Here is a 12637-nt window from a genome sequence, read left to right as displayed (position 1 = left end):
CCACTCCCTATGGACCTATGGAGGCCATTTTCATTCAAACCACCACTAGGGCTTTAAAAAATTATTTCATTAATTCCTTTTTTAAAATTCTGCCATTTCCAGGCAGTAGTAGGTGGTCCATGCCTTTAATCCCAACACTCAAGAGGCAGAGGCTGGTGGATCTCTATGAGTTTGAGGCCAGCCTTGTCTCCAAAGCAAGTTTCAGGATAGCTAGAGATGTTACACAAAGAAACCCTGTCTCAGAAGGAGGAGGTGCAGGAGGAAGAGGAGGAGGGGAGCAGCAGGGGAGGAAGAGGAGAAGGATGAGAAGGGGAAGAAGAGGAGGAAGAGGAAAAAGATGATGATTCCTTCTAGTCTGGAACAAGAGAAGGCAATGGCAGGGATGTTTCTCTCTCCCTTTGCTTGTACAATCTGGACCAAGAATAAAAAGGGCAACTGGGATTCCTGCTTCTTAGTATACAGAATCACGATCCTTGGCATCAACAGACTTTCCAGGAGTCTGTTTTCTCTTTCCTGGGCTGTTCTGAGAAATGATGTAGCTGTAGATGTTAAATGTGACTAAGCAGCATATTCTGGCCTCAGATTCGTCTTCGGTTCAAGAACAATGAAATCAAGTGTGCCTCTGCACATCCTCCTTCCTATTCTGTCCAGAGATATCCCCAGCATGACCATCTCAGTCTTCCAGTGAACACCTTCCATATGCCAAGTTCACAGACAGACAATGGGGCTTCCAAAGGAGATCAAGACAGAGGAGCTGCCTCTCAGGCACTTGCTCACCAGGGTAAACCTTGTTAACAGATCTCACGGGATCTCCCTGCAAAAGGTTCACCTTCAAAGTTGAAACAGATGTGGTATCATATGGTGTGTTCCCAGGCCTTCAGAGGAAAGGCAGACTGAAGTTTCTGACACTTTCTATAGTTCCACGATGGTATTACAGCCACAGGTGGCCAACCAGGTGTCTCCCTGGGAGTGTAAGGAAGCTCACACAGTCAAGCTTTCGTGACATGAGTTGTTTGCCCTCCTTTTAAAATTTAACAGGTACAACTCAGTTAAAATGAACATCAAGGCCGCATTAATGAAAGAATAAAGGGTTTCTGTTGTTGTGATTTCAGTCTGAATGGCCTATCAAGAAAGTGAAACTACATTCCTTTTTCGTTAGTGAGATAGGAAACCCAGTGATTGACAGGATGGTCGTGTGTGGTTAATGTCCGGTCCTTTGTTTAGTTGCACTTGCAAGCAACATCCACTCCTAATATTGTCCCCTTCCAGCCAAAGGCTCTGATTCTGAGGATGTTCCACATGGCTCTATAGGGCACACCACAGAGAACAACAATGGCATCCAACAGGGTCAGAACAGAAGTTCCCACAGCACAAGCCCTGTCTAGGGGAACCGTTAGCACATGCCCAAGACCTCCTCCAGCTCAGAGGAGCTGAATCCAGGAGCTAATCAGGAAGGTTTGGGAATGGATCTGTCCCCTTGGGGATTTTAATCTTACTCCATCCATGTGTGCAGTTTCACACAGGACTGCTTCTTAAGGTACTAGTTTCAAGGGTGACTGAGATGGCACCAGCTGCTGACAGGCTGCTTTTTTCAGTCACTAAAAATCTCCCTTTTGCCATTTGTAATTGAAGGTTTCAAATAAAACACTCCTGGGGGAAAGAGACAAAAATGAAAGAGAATTCCACTGAGACTCAAATGTCAGCTTCCCTAGGGGACCTATGAAGCTGAGCATTTGGAAACAAGTGAAGGCTGAAGAGAGAAGAGAAACCACATAGCAATACAGTAACAAGGAAAGGAAGGAGAAACAGGTAAGGTACACGTGGGCACACACACACACACACACACACACACACACACACACACACACACACACACACACGGACTGTGAAATACTAACAGAAGGCTCCAGGACATAAAATTAAAGAGAAAGAAGTAGAAGTAATGGCTAGAAAGAGAATTTATAAAAACGTATTAATTACCCAAGAGCAATTTTGTGTTACTATCAAAAGCTAACCTGCTCAAAGACAATACTGTGTCTGCCATCTGTCAGGGGAAAGCCACAGTCATCATCTCCACCTGTAATGACCAAGGATGTGCTCTACCGTCCCTAGAATGGTGCAGGGTGGAACTGTCTAGCTTTACAGCCTGGGCAAGCATCTCCCACTCTACTTGGGCTCTTATTTTTTTTTTCCTAAATTCAAGATTATAACAAATACCTAGCAGTTTCCTGACAGTTAAAGAACCAGAAGCCAAAACAAGACAATCCTAAGCCCAGAGCTGGCTTCGGGGGTGTAGAAGCCATGTAGTCCAATGGACCCCTCCCAAAGAAGGGCTCCATACTTGATTCAATGCTCTGTTGCTGCCTTATTAAAACGCTAACAATTTTTGAACGAGTGGCTCTGTAGTTGCTCTCTGCCCTGGCCTCTAATTCTGAAGCAGGTCCTAACTAATTTCAAAGTGCATTTTTCTCCAGTTGTGCCCATTTCTAAGCAATACATGCACTAAAGATACCATAGCGCTTGAAAGAGCAGAACAGGAAGGCACAGAAGCAGAGGAACAATGAGCAATTTTAGAATGGATAATCACTCACACAAAAGCAGCACTGTTCGCCTCCTAGAAAAGGCTGGAGTTCAGCAGGCATTTGGGGCCTGTTTCAGACTCATTATTTGTCCTTGACTGAAAGGCACGATGTAAAGTCACATTTTGTGTGAACCAGTTCACTCCTCTTCAAGTGAAAGAAAATTGAAAAATAAATAAAAAAGTAAGAAAGGTCAAACTGACTTCCTAGGGAACAATAGAATGCAGCCTAGAAAAAAAAATAGTTTACTCAACTTTTCAATGATACCAAAAGGACCTTTTGACACTTCTTGGCAAAGACATGACAGTACTTTTAATGCTAGAAGAAAAGAAAAATGGTCTTCTCTGAGAAAACTTGAGAAAAGGAACCTTGATGATGGGCTTATGCAAAAACCACATGGCCCTTGCTATGAACCTTGATCTTCTTTCCTTGTAAAAGGAAAAAAGAAAGCCCTAACAGTAAAGAAAATACAATACTCTAAAAATACCCATAGGTGTGTGCCTCTTTTCTGGGCTTGGCACTCAGACATTCCTTCTGGTGCACCTGCCCTTTTGAATGAGTGATCTCTCCAAAGCAAGCCAGGGACTGAAGACAAAGAGAGCTTCACTTGATGCATACACATATTGTAGAAAACCATAAATGTCACAAGCACCTAAACTTCCTAATCAGAGAAAAGGAAGTGACTCCAGGAGCATATGGGCCTCTGATTTCCTCACCTTGGGAAATGTCCATAGGCCTCTCAATTGATCTGGTTTCTTTTCATTCATTTTTGTAATTCTGTAATTAACAAGTGTGAACACAAATACACAATAAGAAGCAAGAGCATATGGGAGAGAGTTCACAGACACTGCACTGGCTTCCGAAACCAGCTTCCTATTCAATAGTGTCTTCCTTTGCTTAGTAACCCCTTCAACTTTCTGAGAGTTCCAGGGCATACTTCTCAGCCCTTACCACAAACAAAACCAAAACAAACAAAAAAAATTGCCATCTCTCTGTCGGAATTCCCTTTTGTTTTTCACACTACCCTCCATTTTTTTCATTCACTCCTTAATTTTTTCAGCACATGCCTTTAAAACCTGTCCAATACTCTGAAAGCAAGTCTCTAGGTCTATTGACCACTTCTCTTGGGTAACAGTCATATCTACTGTTTCTTCACACCTTGTATGCCTTACTTTGTTTCATTTTGTATAAAGGTATGGCAGAGACTGAGTTAACCATATCTGTCCACAGGAAGAGCTTGTCTCTACTGTTCTGCCACCGGTTTAAGAGTGGGCACTGTGTTACCTGATCAATAATTGAGTTGGCCCTGAGTGTTTCCACAGTTTTAGTCAGAGTTTATTTCTAGCAGGTATGATAGTACATTGCCTGTAATCCCAGCACTTGCAAAACAAGAGGCAAGAGGATCAGATGTTCAAAGCCACCCTCAACTCTGTAGCAAGTTTGAGGCTGGCCTCTACTATTTCATTAAAAACCAGAAGAAAACAAACAAACAAACAAACAAAAAACAGAAGAATTCACAACTAGTTTCAGCATTTTGAGGATGACATCAGAACTCTCACTTTTCTCAACCACAGGATCTGAGCCCTGGGAACAATGCAGAACCTTCTCTCCATTTTACAATTATATTGTCACTTTTCTAAATGGAGAGACACGATAACACAACCATCCATAACTGCAGTGCCAGAGAATCTCTTCCCATCTCCATGAGCACCAGGCATGCACATGCTACACAGACACATATGCAAGCAAAACATTCATACACATAAAATGAAAAAAATTTAAGAAATCATATGCAGTAATGTGAGGCAGACAGTAAATGCATATACAGTTAGAGATTAAACCTTGTCAGTACGTTGACTAAGCACTCGGAGTAAGCCCACCTACATCTCTCAGATCCTTACTGTACTGGATTAATATACAGAAAGCAAACTAAGTTCCACTTTTGCACAAAGCAATGAAGGCTGGTTTCTCAGTCAACTTTATCTCAAGCTCTTCTAGAAATGTGCTGTGTACATCTCAGGGTACTCTCAAGAGGAAAGGTCCACAGGGAAATGGCATCTCCTCCCTTGATCGTTATTTATCCTTCTTTTTTCTCCTCACTTAGTGAATTCCTGCTTCTCCAGAACATGCAATGTGGGTTTCTCAGCATGGAAGAGATATCAAAGTTGCATAACAAATTATACTGGAGGAGGAGCAAAATGCTTAGCCTGCTAGTTATCAGGTTAACTGAAAGCCAAGTCCTACTACCAAGAGCAGTTTAGTCCAGGTGTGAATGATTATCAAACATCTCAAACTCTGCCCACGTATGTTAGCAGAAGAAAACAAAATGAGTGTGTCATCTGAGGCTTATAAACCTCTTTGGTGTGTACACTCCCCTGTCTACTGAAGCCCCATTCAAAACAGTCAGGGTGCAGATTGAACCTGAACACATACAGGTCAATGCAGAGAGAAAATGAGTTATGCATACGCAACAGAATACCCATGACCAGTAAAGAATAATGCAATCCCATCATTAGTGCCAAGATGAAGGATCCAGGAAGAAAGAATGTTACATGAAGTAAGTCAAGCCCAGAAAGATGAACGTCACATGATTTCACTCATGTAGAATCCAAAACAACTGATCTCAGAGAAGTGGAGACTGCATACTGGTCAGCAGAAGTCGGAGAGGAGGAGCGAAAGGAGGCTGCTGGGTGAGCCCTGAGTCACAGCTAGATGGGGGAATCCATCCCGGTGTTCTGTTACAGAGAAGTTGATTATACTTAGCACTATATGGTGTATTTCACAAAGAGCTAGAAGACAGCATTCCAAATGTTCTCATCAGAAAGAGTGAGAAATGCTAAGAACTGCCTGTTTAATCACTACATATATGCCTACATTAAAAAATCACACCATGCCCTATAAAAATGTCCCACTACTACATGTGAATTACAAATTTAAAAATAAGATTTTCCTCTACTAAGAAATACCTTGCAAAGTGTCACAATTTCAAGTCAAGATCCTAAACATAGACTGAAAGCATCTTCACTGAAATTGGGGGAGAGATAAGCATGTTGAGTATTACTTCACCAACAGAACACAGCAATGGGTTGCAGGTCCTGCATCAGGCAAGTAAACAAGCAAATGAAAGACTTGAAAAGAGTATAAATGTCCTAACTCAGCAGTTCTCAACTGTCCTAATGCTGAGAGATTCTTTAATACAGTTCCTCATGTTTTAGTGAACCCCAACCATGAAAGTGCTTTTGTTGCTACTTCCTAACTGTATTTTTGCTACTATTATGAATCATAATGTAAATATCTGTGTTTTCTGGTGGTCTTAGGTGACCCCTGTGAAAGAGGCAATAGACCCCCTCAAAGGGTCATGACCCATAGGTTGAGAACCACTGACCTAGCAAATCAACTAGAAATAAATGCACAAGAATTCAATAGACTGCAGAGACACAAAGTCATCATAACCAAAATCTTTTCTATAAAACTAATTAAAGTGAAAGTAAAATGGGATTATAATCCAGAGAGAGAGAGAGAGAGAGAGAGAGAGAGAGAGAAGAAAGGGAAGTATTCACTAACAGGCAGTGAAATAAATGTGAGAAGATCATAAGATAACAGTATTTGTGTAATAGAAAATGTCCTGAGCCAAGTGTCAAATGTGTAAAAGACATACTTCCCCTCCCAAAAAAACCAGAAAGGTAGAGACTCAATCACTGCCAATGAGATCAACACCAAAAAGAAATGAACAGTATAAGTCAAAAATTAGAATATAGTTTATGATATATCATGCATATTATCTCAGTAAGAAAAGGGCAGCTCTTAATGGTGCTAAGAAAACTGACATTTATTGAAGAAAAAATCTATATTCATACTTTTCATTATACACAAAAATAAATTCTACAAGAAAAAGACAAAGGTCAAGGGAAAATTATAAAAATATTATAAGAAAACACCACAGAATATATCTTTTGATATTAAAATAAAGAAAACTTTCCTAAATGAGATAAAAGTCCACAAATAATAAAAGTGATTGATGGATATGACTACCAAAACTCTACAGCTTTTACACAGCGGAGATGAGACTCTATCACATAAAACTGGCATGAGATCAAAGATTTCCCTGCTCTAGAACAGTGCTCAAAACTAACCAATGTCATTTCCCTTTTTCATCTAGGAAAGTAGTTTTCAGACTGTGAATCTGAGAGCTAATTGAGGGAAATATAGCAAGAGGCCACTTTGCATGGTTGCCACAATCCTGGCACATATGTACCTATCCTGGGTTCCACTCCACTTCCTAAAGCTAAGACCCTCAGTACATATCCTCATGTTGTGGTACCCCCAACCATAAAATTATTTCATTGATACTTCATAACTAATTTTGCTATAATTATTTTTGACAATGGGGGTTTTGCCAAAGGGGTCAAGACCCACAATTTGAGAACCATTGCACTAGACAGTTGTAGATGTTACTGGAATATGACTGTCCATCATCTGGCACAACAGAGAAAGGCCAGGAAATTAAATCTGAATGCTACCTAATGTTTAAGAACGAGAAGAAATTGGATTCTGTGTATTACAAAAGGTTAACATATTTGATCCTGTTTCTACTCACAACCAGAGAGCTTGGCTAGTTTTTTTCCTGGATGTTTGCTTTGTTCCCCTGAAGATCCCCCAGGCCACAGGTTTCACAAACTAGCCTTTCCTGGGTACATGGCTCTGCACCCCTTCTCTAACTCCATGGTGCACCCCTGCCCAGGTGCTTGCTGTACCACCAACAAAGCCCAAGCTGAAGCAGAAACAAGGAGCCCTCAAACAAAGGATGATTAAAGAACAAGCAGAATGGGTTTTATATATTTTTAAATACTATATTTATTTTATTTTCACACACTGTATAAATCACTCGATTTTTTATCCTTCCTTTTGAGTCTTTCTATACCAACATCCAAACAGCCAAAGCGAGAAATTTTCTGTCGTTTTTAAAAATTTAATATCAAACTGGTTTGTTTTATACAAATTCCCAACACTTCTGTCTTAATATATTAAGTAGCATACATGTCATGTTCCACCAATTAATAAACAGGCTTACTAAACAGAGTGCTCGGGATCTCACCATGTTTAGCTCCTTCAGGACAGAAAAAAAAAAAGTTGAAAAATCCAAATGTTTCTAGAACTACAAGCCAGCCTGACGGTTAATTAACTCAGCTGACAAGCAGGGAATATACTGGTGGGAAGGTCTGTTGAAGATGCCTGGGTTTGCCGGCAATGCATGTATACACAGCATCCATTAAAAATCCTATGTGCAGTAGATCTTAGCCAGAGTTGGTGTCAGAGATCTCTAACTTCAGTGAGAAAGGGCAGAGGAGACACTGGCTTAAAACACTAGACTTTTAAAATTAAAACACCTTATCAGAAAACATGTATGGCACTTTGAAAACTACAACACTGCTGGGTGTTGGTGGCGCATGCCTTTAATCCCAGCACTCTTAAAGCAGAGGCAGGCGGATCTCTGTGAGTTCGAGGCCAGCCTGGTCTACAGAGCAAGTGCCAGGATAGGCGCCAAAGCTACACAGAGAAAACCTATCTCGAAAAACCAAAAACAAAAAACAAAAAAACAAAAAAAACAAAAAACAAAAAAAAAAACTACAACACTTCCTGGAGACAGACAGTAGTATAAACATACCTGTAACTCTGCCTTCTTCCAGAATCTCATTAAGATGAGAAAACCTTAGACACCGGCCCCAACCAAAGGAAAGGGAAAATTCACATGCCACTGTGAACAAGAATTCCTAGAAAGAAGCTGTCTGCAAAGACTGCTTCCCTGATTAAAACTTCAGTGACGTAGACACTGAAATGTTGGAAGTCCAGAGGCTAGCCTTGGCTAGCATTAGCTACCTGAATAGCTATTCCTTGTCCAACTCTGTATCAGAACTAATATCCTATGACTAATAGATAAAAAACCTTTGGAAAACTATTAACTTAGGAAAGCACTAGCTTCTACCAACCCAAAAGCTAAGAATGACCGAAAGCTAAGAATGCTACCAGGTAGCATCTGAGACCCACAGAATCTCTTTTTCCATCTTGCTGCAACCACGGCTTTGATGGACCCACTGGTGCATTTTATAATTGCCTTGATTGATGACTGTCTTTATTCTGTATAAAACATCACTGAGCTGCTTCTACATTGGAACATGGAATTTGTTTGGGGGTAATCTAAATTTGTGTTCCTAGCCTCATCGTCACTCAAAATGGCTCCAGCATAAACTCTCTTATTTCCTTTAAGGTAAGAACTGGTTTTGTTTTGTTTTGCTTTCATCCCCACCACAAATAGAAAGTAATTTCTGTTTAATAAAAGAGCAAATGATACTGGTTTGTAGGTAAGGTTTATCCCATCACCAGCTTTCTGGAATGGACCATAAATGGGAGAGAACTTCAGAGATCAACACCCCCATTATGGTGGGTTATTTAGGAACTTATGTGACTGTGTCTAAGCTTTCTCAAGTAACCAGGCAGGAAGGCCCCTGAGTGGAAACTCCCCTCCCCCGAAGTGCATATTCCCAGGTTGCTCTTGATGATCACATGATCATTCCTACACACTTTGCTCAGCCAAAGCTCTTTCCCAGTGACCTCCTGAAGTCAAGGATGAGTTACCACTTGCTTCTTTCACCTGAGCCTCTGAGAACATTTGTATCTGCTATTAAAATACCATTAACTTTCAAAAATCACCCTTGTGCATCTTGCTCTTGAGATACTAGGGTTGGTCATTAGAAACATTTCTCCAGCAGCACCTGAAGCATAAGCAACTCTGCCAAGAGTGGTCTGGGGAAATATTCAAGAGACAAGTGTGTTTCTTCCTTTGTTTTGCTGTGGTGGCATGAGGGAGAGTCCCAAAGGCCCTTGATCTGCTGTGAATTTCTCCAAACACCCAATAGACACCTTTCTGGGGAATAGCACTAACCTATGGGCATGCAGACAGCTCCCTGGTCAACAGCTCTGAACCTCCGGCCGCCAGTGAGCTTTGCCATTGCTCAGAGAGATGAACCAGACATCTCCAATACAGGTGCACACTTTCTGTACCAAACAGTATCAAGAAAACATAAAACGAAATTCCTAAAGACAATAAAAAAGGGGAGGAAGGGCAAGAGGCCAAACTTAAAATGAAATAAAGACAAGGGTAGGAGATGAATTCCAGGGAGAAAAAAAAAAAAAAAGACCTCATCAAGGGAAAAAGCAAAAGCATAAAACTGCAGATAAAAGTTAAAAGCAAAGAACCACTTAATCCCGGAGTACTCCACTGCATGAATGCAGATATAATGAAGCAACAGCAATTGTGTTTTTAAAAGATAAGATTATTAGGCTGTGGTGATATCTTGTTTATACTCTATAAAGCTTGCCTGAAGATCAGAGGGCAGAGCTAGCCACTCGCTAACCATAGAGGTCTAGAGGTCTGTACAGACAGGCAGGAAGTGAGATGGCTGGGTGGAGAGAGGATCTGAGGATTTCCTAGACATAAGAACTGGTGGCTTGCTGCTCTGCTTCTCTGATCTTTCAGCTTTCATCCCTAATATCTGACTTTGGGTTGTTATTATTAAGACCTATTTGAACTCATATTACATTAGACAATTGTTTGGTACTCAGAAAAAGTTTGGGAAATCAGCCATCAGAGAAAATTGTGCTGTGTATGCTTTCATAAAAATAACTAATTTCATAACGTATGTATGTGTGTGTATGTATGTATGTATAATTTTCTTGTATTGGAGTCCTCTTGGCCCCATCCTTCTCTTATGCTTGTCCCTCTCCCTCCAAGTCCCCCTCCTCCTTCCATGTCTTTCTGTGCCCCACTGTGTTCCCTTAGGGTTTCATGCACCAGCATGGACAGTGGTGTCATTTCCTAAGTGGAAGCAACATACCAGTGGCTATGACCCTGAGGATTTTTAAAGGCATAGCCACCTAGCCTCTAGTTAGCATATCCCACCAGTATGCACATGCCTACTGACTCTAACTCCTGAAACAAATACTCAAAAACATGCCAACTAGTAGAGAAAGTATTCAAAATTAAGAATTCAAACACAAGCTAGGCAGTGGTAGCACACGCCTTTAATCCCAGCACTTGGGAGTCCATCTGTTCCAGGACAGCAGAGACTACACGTAGAAACTCTGCCGTGAAAAACAAACAAAAAAAGAATTTAATTCAAATACAGTGTTAGTGTTAAAGGGTGAATAGTAAACATGGATTCAGAAACAGAAGTGTTCTAATTAAAATTGAATGCCATTAATAAGATTGTAAAACCTTAAGCGAAAATTTTAAAATTGTTTTTAATTAAAAATCTAAAATATAATGAAAATAATAAATTATTATAAAAACCTATTCCTAGTTGCACGGGTGTTGTAGACACTTGCTATATTTCTAGTTTTATATTATAGAGAATCAGAACTATTCCACTTGTGAATTTTATAATTAGAGAAAAACAAGCTGTATAATTATTTAATTTGAAAAATTAATCATAACCTAAAATCAGATTTTATGCCTACCAAGTTACAAAGTAGGACTGGACAAAAAAAAAAAAAAAAAAAAAAAAAAAAAAAAACTACATATAGGCAAAGAAAAGCAGCTGACACGGTAAGAAGAAAGTTTGAACTGATTTTTCTTCTTTATATTTTTCTACCTTTTCCATATGTATATAGATATACATTATCTATAAAACCAAAAACAAAACTCATAAACATTGGAGAAAACCTTGAGGCTCCAAGATGGAGGGTATCCAAGGAGCCAACCCCGGAGGCCCTGCTTGTCATCCAATGTGGTCTGTTCATACATCTTCCCTCATGGAGACAGACTCCAGTAACCTGGAAAGAATACTGTCAAGAGACATGTTTCTCACCACTACAGGTTCTTTCTGTTTTCATTTCTACTGTGCATGCCACACCTGGTCACCATGCCTACTCAACTGCTCCCCACAATGCAGATATGAGCAATAAATCTATGTCAAACATTTATGAAATATCAAAAAGAAGAAGCATTCTGAGCGCCACACACGGTGGTGTAACATCCTCGTCTTAAATACGAAGAACTAGGGTCTAGGAAAGTAACAGGCTCATTCATGTCCAGCCAGTAGAGTTAGTTCAATAAATGTACACGATTAGCAGAAATACAACAAAACACGGTTTTATGAAGCTTTGGGGACCTTGGAGATGGCTCAATTAAACAAACAAACAAAATACCCTCTTGAGTCTGTAAGGAGCCTGCTGAGCGGAGGAGAGTTCTGAGACCTGGACTGGCTTTATAAAATGCTCTAAAGGTCACAGTTGGCAGAATTAATTGGCTACTCTGTCTTCCAGATTTTGAGGCTTACACTTGCTCCTTAGGGTCCTATTTGGCCTCCAGGCCTGAAACTAGTGTTACCTCCTGGTGCAAGAGCTCTTGGATCAGCTTCTTAGACAACAAAGAATCACAGACTTAGGAAAGATCAAGACTGGATGAGGCATCTATCCGTAAAATCACTGATAGACAGATTGAGGAGCACATGACCCCATTCACATACCCTACTTCTGAGTTTGGAACTGCCTACGGCCATTTTCACAGACACTTTTTTTTTTTTAAATGTCAAGGTATCAGTCAAATGTCAAATACTAGGCTTTTAATTTTTTTTTTCTTTTCAGAGCTTCAGAAAGGTTTGATTTTGCCAGGTGGTAATGGCACACACCTTTAATCCCAGCACTTGGGAGGCAGAGGCAGATAAATCTCTGTGAGTTCAAGGCCCGCCTGGTCTACAGAATGAGTTCCAGAACAGACTCCAAAGCCACAGAAAAATCCTGTTTTGTTTTGTTTTCTTTTGTTTTGTTTTGTTTGGGGGGGGCAGATTTCATTGTTTGATTTGTTTCTCACAACATGCCTCCTTCCAAGTTGAAACAAAAGAACCTTAAAAAGGAAAATATGTACTTCTTCCTCCTCCTCCTGTCTGTAACCGAGTACTTAAAGTGATAAGAGGCCATTACATTTTGTCAAGGGCCTTTTTATGACCGTTTTTGCTATTTTGCCAAAGTTTTTTTTTACCAAAGATTTAGAAATCACTCTA

The 12637-nt window shown here is 40.3% G+C and overlaps 1 protein-coding gene across 4 annotated transcripts in view; it reads right to left on the bottom strand.

The window, feature by feature from the left end:
• The window catches only part of Glis3 (GLIS family zinc finger 3), a 426885-nt gene that overhangs the window by 219690 nt on the left and 194558 nt on the right, over positions 1–12637 (bottom strand). The gene's annotated exons all lie outside the window — the stretch shown is intronic.

This window comes from Cricetulus griseus, chromosome 3, assembly GCF_003668045.3.
Source record: "Cricetulus griseus strain 17A/GY chromosome 3, alternate assembly CriGri-PICRH-1.0, whole genome shotgun sequence".
Classification (NCBI taxonomy): Eukaryota; Metazoa; Chordata; class Mammalia; order Rodentia; family Cricetidae; genus Cricetulus; species Cricetulus griseus.
The sequence above is the reverse complement of the archived record's forward strand: the minus strand, read 5'-3'. Positions and strand labels throughout refer to the sequence as shown.